The following is a 7,726-nucleotide window of genomic DNA, read 5'->3' as shown; positions in this document are numbered from 1 at the left end:
CAGAAGGCATCTGAGGGATGTGACATTAAGAGGATGGGAGAAGAGGAAGCCCACAGCAAATAACCTCATTTTTCTGTGAAATATGAGGCAAGATTGTCAACTAATAGAGTAGAGGGAGGCAGAGCTGTGGAAGGTTTGAGGATAGATGAAAAGATTTGGAAGAGCCCCTGTGGTGAGTGGCATAGTTAATTAAGGAGATGTACAAGGATTGTCTTTCAGCAGTGAAGGCCCACTTGAGGTTATGTAACATAAATTTGTGATGCACTCCGTCATCATGGTTTCATGATTTTCTCCAGCTTTGTTCAGCACTGCAAGTAGGAGCAAAGGTAGTAGATGGTGGGAATGATCCAAGGCTGAGGTTTGTCAAGGTAAGATTGGTAATAAGGTAAGGGGAGAAGAGGACTTAAGAAGAAGAGGGTATAGAGTTGAACTGGCTTACCAAGGGGTCCAAATGAGTCAAGGAGGCGAGTTTACCTTGTGCAGGAGCGATGGTCTGGGAGAGAATCAAGGGGTTCAGGGATTGGAGGTCATGATATAGAGGAAGAGCAGGGTTTGGGGTTACGAAGCAGAGGAAGAGGTGGAATGATAATAGATTATGATCAGATAAAGGAATTTCAGTGTTTATGAACGTGGAAGTGGAGCATTTGTGGGTCATGGCAAGACCAAGGGTATAACACATTAGGACCCTCCACTTTCAGGGGGAGACAAGGACAGGTTATGTGGCTGTAGTCTAAAAGCCGCCCCAACTTCTTTCTTTTCCTCAGGAATCGAACACCTGTAGTGGGGACTTTGACACCTGTTACCTGGGAAGGAAGCCCTTCCCCACCCCCATCCCTGCCTGGCCATGGGTGGCTGGCTTTTTGCCACCACTGCCTCCCTTCAGTGGCTTTGTTTCCTCTGGGCTAAGATTGGCAGGGCAGAGAGAGGTCAAGAAGCCAGAAACTGGCTATTTCAGCTCCTGAACATAGTCAATATTTGTCTTTCCAAAATCGTCTGTTCTCTGTGTCTGGAAAGGGAAGAGGACTGGTTGGTGCCAGCTCTTGGCCAGCCCGTCAAACAGGCTGGTTGCAACTTGGGCTTTCTGGCAGCCAGTCACCCAGGGAAAAGTGCGGTGGAGGCGGGAGAAGGATCCTCAGGCAGCGCTGATGGTCATTCCCGTAGGTCCAGCGGCTGCTTGTTGGGCACGATGTAGCAGCCACTGGCTTGTCATGATGCCTGCAGTTTACCCTCTGTCACTTCCATCCTTCCAGCTTTACTTCCTGTCAAAATGCAAATCTGCTGATAGGAATAGGGCAAAAAACTCAAATAACCATGTGAGCAACACTGGTAATTTGCTGTGACTTTGAGCAAGTTATTACTGCTCTCTGGGCCTTGGGTTTCCTGATTTGTAAAATGAGGGATTGGGGCTTCGTGGTTCCTCCAGGTCTGTGCATTCTGTGATTCAGTCATAGAAAGGCAGAGCTGCAGAGTGACAGAGATCATTTTGTTCAATGCCCTCATTTTACAGATAGAAAAACTGAGTCCCAGAGCCCAAAAATGACTTGTCCAAAGTCACAGAGAATTAGTGGCAATTTTGGGACTAGAAGTTGAGATTAGAACTCGAGAGTCCTGACTTCCAGCACAGGGACTAGAACCGCTCAGTCCCCATGGTCAGGCCCCAGTAGAAGGGCCGGGAGGGCATTCCTCCCCCACTTCTCCTCCTTCTTCCCACCCTAGCCAGGGAACCCAGCTGGCTAGGAGCAGACCCCAGGGGCTGGGGAAAACGTAAACAAAGGAAGCACATGTGGCTGCATTTCTCTTTAATTACCCAGGGGCTTCCTGAAGACTGGAAAAGGGGCTTGTGTGGGAGGGTTGAGGTGGGGAGTTCAAGGGGTGATGGCTCGGATGACCGACTGGCTCCTCAAAATCAAGATGTCCCAAGCAAAAGTCATCATCTCTCCCAAAGGCTTCCTCCTTCCAACTTCTCTCTTTTTGTTGAAGGCATGACCATCCTTCTTACCAGTCCTGCTTGAAACCTTGAAGTCAGCCATGGGGTAGTGGCAAGTGTTCTAGATTTAAGTCAGGGATCCCATTCTTTCAAATATTGGCTGTGCAACTTTGAGTAACCCATTTCTCTTCTTTGGACCTCAGTTTCCTAATCTGTAAAATGCATTGGTTAGACTAGATTAGAGATTCTTAACCTTGCATGCACGTGTGTGTGTGTGTGTGTGTGTGTGTGTGTGTGTGTCTGTGTGTGTCTGTGTGAGATGGACCCTATGATGGTATGGACTCCTCAGAATGTTTTTAAATGCATAAAATACAAAAAAAGCAAGATTACAAAGGAAAGCACGTGTTAGTGAAACTAATTTTTTTTTCCCCATCCATGTTCACTGACCCTTTGAAATCTATCCTCAGACTCCTTGGGGGAAATGAAGGGGTTAAAAACTCTTGGACTAGATGATCCCCAAGATTCCTCTCAGCTTTAACCGCTGTCTAAATTTGTCTCCTTTCTCAAGCTTTTCCCCCTGTCTTCCTGCCCTACATTTACTTATTTACTAAGTTGGATTGTGACTTTATCCATGGGGTTAACTCACCCCAACAGTCACCCATGCCCTCTCCACCTTTATGACTCCTGTCCTTGTCCTCCCTTAAATCCTTCATGGCAAGTCTGTCTGAAGTGCTGGAGGCCCATAGGTCATCTCTGGGTTGCCCCTTGGTGTGTATATTGGATTGGCCCTCCTCCTTTACTTTCAGGCTACTTCCCATTCTGGTTTCATTTATAGCAAGGTTAAGATTACACTTGTCAGTTCCTCCAGTATTACATCCACTCATTGGTCATTGGACGAGGATCTCACATTAAAGGTACTAATAGCTATGTTGATACTTACCGGTGGTGTGGTTCTTAGCACCCTGCCTGTGCTCTCTTTCACCCCTCTGTCACTCTCACTGCAGAAGGGTAAGGGGTCCACATAGGACTGTGCTTTTCTTTTCTTTTTCTTTTTTTCATGGGTTACCAAAGTCAAATAATTCATTGACAAATTGCCAGCCCACTGGAGAGGGCTCTGTTCACACTTAACTAGTCCAGTGCTCAGAAAGTGACCATAAAATGTAGCCAGGACTATACTCAAAGCCTTTCTAGTTTGGTAGGACCTTCTAGAACCTTCCCTCTGACACAGCCTTTAAGAACCCAAGATCACCTACATGCCATGTTGTTGGAGAAAATGTTAATAATGTAATGTGTAATGTGTGCATTTCCCACTGAAGAGCTGGTTGCTAAACATTAACCAGCACAGCCCCACTGAGGATGAACTATTTTTAAATAATTATTTTTATTTTTTTAGTTAACAAGCATTTGCAATTAACCCGTCCCCTCCCACTATTCCCTCTTGAGCAAATTGAAAAACAAAACAAAACAAAAAAACAATCCTTCAATACATCACCACATAGTTGACAGGACAAATTCCCACATTAGCCACGTCCCCAAATGCCTATTTCTACATTTTAAGTTCATTGCCTTCTGTCAGGAGATAAGTGGTATGTTTCATCTTCATTCTTTTGGAGTCATGATTTATCATTGGGTTGATGAGAGTTCTAAGGTCTTTTAAGGTTGTTTTTTTCTAAAATGTTAAATTGTTCTCTTAGTTCTGTTTATTTCACTGTTATCAGTTCATAAAGGCCTTCCCAGTTTGCTCTGAAACTATTTTATCATTCCTTATGGCACAATAGTATTCCATTATTTATATGCCACAATTTGTTTAGCCATTCCCCAATAGGAGGATATCCCCTAGGTTTCCAAGAAAAGGGGCTGCTATAAATATTTTTGTACATGTTTAAACTCTTGGGATGAAATCTAAACTGCTTAGCCTGGCATACAAGACCTTTCCCAAATTGGCCCTAGCCACCCTTACCTCCCATTACTCATTTCATAACTCACAGTCTCAGAGTGGCGAAGGACCTCGAGGCCATCTAGTCCAATATTTGTCTGGGCAGCTGTCTCCTCTACAACATTCCTGACTGGTGGCTATCCTGTCTCCCCTTGAAGAAAAAACTTCCCATGAGGGAAGCCCAGTACTTCTCCAGGCAGTCCATTTCACTTTAGGATAGCTCTACTTACTAAGAAGTTTTCCCTTATATTAAGCTGAAATCTACCTCCCTGTAGCTTCTAACCATTGCTGCTAGGTGGAGAAAAAGTCTAATTCTTCTTCCTTCTAAGGATCCTTCAAATATTTGAAGTCAGCAGGATCCTAAGCTTCAGAACTGGGAGGGATCATAAAGATCATCTAGTCTATCTCAATTACTCCGACCTCTTCATTTTACAGGGGACAAAACTCGTCCTTGAATGGTGAAGCATCTCACCCAAGGTCATTATGTCTTCCCAAGTCTTATTTTTGTTAGGCGATACTTCCAAGTTCCTTTGCAGACCCTCATGTGACATGGTTTTAAGTCCCTTTAATGGTCCTGGTCATCTTTCTGCATAGTTTGTCCATTTTCCTCCTAAAGGATGTCATAGAACTCAACAAGGATGGTTCAGAGGAGGGGATGCTGCATTTGGGATCAGAAGAACTGGACAACTCTTCATCTATGACCCTATAATCTATGAATCTGTGATCTTATGAGAAAGCATGAGTTCCCTGAGATTACGTAGGTAGGTTAAGAGCAGAAGTGGGGCTAGAGCCTACAGGACGATGGCCAGGACCATTAAAGGGACTTGAAACCACATCAGTAAGGACTGGGGAAGGGATTTAATCTTGCTGAACCTGAGTTTCCTCATCTATCTCATGTATAAAATAATGGGATTGATCCATATGGTCTCTAAGTTCCTTCTGGTTCTAAATCTATGATCCTTTGACAGCCTTCATTTTGGACACTCAGCTTCCATTTGGGCTGTTTAGTGAATTGCATATTAATGTCACTTGGCATAGCCTTAGTTTTTTTTTTTCTGATTACCATGTCACTATGATGATTCATATTGATCTTTCAGTCCACTAAAACCCTCAGCTTTTTTTCACAGGAACTGCTTGCTACTTTGCCATGGGCTATAAATAGAATAGCTATCTATCTTGTGCTTGTGGAGTTGAGTTCCTGAACCTAAGCATAGGGCTTTACATATATCACTATTTTTTTTTTTGGTTGGTGAGGCAATTGGGATTAAGTGACTTGCCCAGCAGAGTCACACAGCTAGTGAGTATCATGTGTCTGAGGCCGGATTTGAACTCAGGTCCTCCCGACTCCAGGGCCGGTACAATATATCACTATTAAATGCCATCTTTTATATTTGTCTCAGCAGAAATGTTAAATTCAGTTAAGCAAATAATTTACTAAATACCTTCTATAGAATCGCAGAATTGTAAAGTCAAAAGGGGCCTAGGAGTCAAACATGTCCAGATCCTGACTGAAGCTGAATCCTTTTCCAACAAGTGATGGTTTAACCCAGGGGTGGGGAACTTGTGACCTCGAGGCCACATGTGGCCCTCTAGGTCTTTAAGTGTGGCCCTTTGACTAAATCCAAACTTCATAGAACAAATCCTTTTATTAAGGGGATTTGTTCTGTGAAATTTGGATTCAGTCAGGGACTTGTTCTATGAAATTTGGATTCAGTTGAAGGGCCGCACTTGAGGACCTAGAGGGCCACATGTGGCCTTAAGACTACAGGTTCCCCCACCCCTGGCTCTGCTTGGTGACTCCAAGTGACAGAGTACTTACTAAACCTGTCCTCCCCTCCCCATAATTATCTTGTGTTTATTTGATATGTACCTATATATAAAATAGGGGGCGACTTTTTCAGATTTTGAAAATTTTACTGATTAAAAGGGGGTTATAATTATTTCTGTTCCGCTTTCTGTTTAGTTAATGTTTTGGCTAAGAGTTAACGTAGTCTGATTTGTTGCATGCCGATAGGGACTTAGGAACTACAGATGGAAAACCCAAGTTTAAATGTGGCCTCAGACATTCAGCTGTGTGACCCTGGACAAATCACTGCACCACTGTGCCTAAGTTTCTTCAACTGTAAAATGGAGATAATCGTAACATCTACCACCCAGGATTGTTGCGAGGATCAAATGAAATCATAACGATAAAAGTGCTGAGCACAGTGCCTGGCACATAGTGCTGAATAAAGCCTTCTTCTCTTCCCTTCTGCCTTCCCCTCTTCTTCACTTCATGACATTCACATCGTCCTTCAAGGCCCATCTCAAATCCAACCTCTTCCTATAAGCCTTCCCTGACTGCTCTAGCTCACAGGCCTCTCTCTCTGCCCTCTGAGCTCCTGCTACCCTGGCTGTCTGCGCCCCTCCTTCCTCCCTCGGCACATTTCACCTTGCCCCCCTTTCTGCTACCATATGGGCATGGCAGGGTTTCTTTCCCATCTACCTTGTCTATAAAGTGCTTGAGCAGGGGGATGGTTTTCTCGTTAATCTTTGCATCCTCAGGGCTCAGAGCTGGCTTAGAAACATCTTGATATAGTAGGAAGAAGACTAGATTTGTAGAAAGCCTGAGGTCAAATCCTGGCTTTGCTATTTAACTATTCATGTGACCCTGGGCAAGTTGTTATAGAAATGAGAACCTAACTTCTCTGGGTTTCACTTTCCTCATCTGTAAAGTGGGCTAGATGATTGCTAAGGTCCCTTTTCACTCTAAGTCTACGATCCTCTTTTCCCCAATTAAATCATTACCTATTGGCATCCCTCCAAGGCCAGTCCTAGGGTTCTTCTCACTAGGGAACAATCCTACAAATTATGCCCCCTACCTAGAGTACCCTCCTGTTCACTGTCCACTCAGATCTGTCTGCCTCCTCCTTCTGAGCTGATCTGTTTTTTTTTATTTTAATTTTAATTTTTAGGCAGTTGGGGTTGAGTGACTTGCCCAGGGTCACACAACTAGTGAGTGTCAAGTGTCTGATCTGAGGCAGGATTTGAACTCAGGGCCTCCTGACTCCAGGGCTGGTGCTCTATCCACTGCGCCACCTAGCTGCCCTGGCTGATCTGTTTCTTCCATAAAACCTTCCCACCAATCCTTCTCACTAATTCACACGTTGGCTGCTAACCCTGTGACCCTGACCACCTTCCTAACAGTCAGAGCTGTATAAAAATGGGATGAGCTGCTTTCTGGGGGTGAGGGGGGAGGGTATTCTTCCCATTGCTGGGGGTTCTCAAGTAGAGACTGAAGACAATTTATTTGAGGGGATTGATTCTCCCTCAGGGACAGATGGGATCAGATACCTTCTGAGGTTCTTTCAAGTTCTGAGATTCTGCAAATCATGGCACATCTCTGAGCCTCAGTTTCCCCACCTGTGAAATGGGAATGACAATAATAGCACCCACCTTTCATGGTCATTGGGAAGATCCAATGGGACCATATTTGTAAAGTGCTTTGCAAATCTCAAAACGCTATAGAAATGCTTGATGATGATGATGGGATAGATAGTCCTGTGATGGCACCTGGGGGTCTACAAGACTAGAAGACACAGCCTTCCTCCCGTCTAGACCCAGAGAAATGATACAAACACATAAAGTTCAATAACACAAGATAACAATAGAGAAACTGCCCCATGGCTGTGTGTTGCGGGACAGGAAGGGACCTTAGAGAGCAGAGCCCAGCCCCCACCCCTCCCCCATTTTGCAGACAAGCAGAAGTCACTTGCCAAAGGCGTGAGGAAGAGGAGAGGTACAGCTGGAATTTGGACCCAGGTGTCCCTGACAGTGAGTCCAACCCTCTTTCTACTCTTCCACTAATCTAAAGACCTAGTCCT

The sequence above is a fragment of the Vombatus ursinus genome, unplaced genomic scaffold (genome assembly GCF_900497805.2).
Source record: "Vombatus ursinus unplaced genomic scaffold, bare-nosed wombat genome assembly UNPS02014820.1, whole genome shotgun sequence".
In the NCBI taxonomy this organism is placed as follows: Eukaryota; Metazoa; Chordata; class Mammalia; order Diprotodontia; family Vombatidae; genus Vombatus; species Vombatus ursinus.
This window is presented reverse-complemented; position numbering follows the sequence as displayed.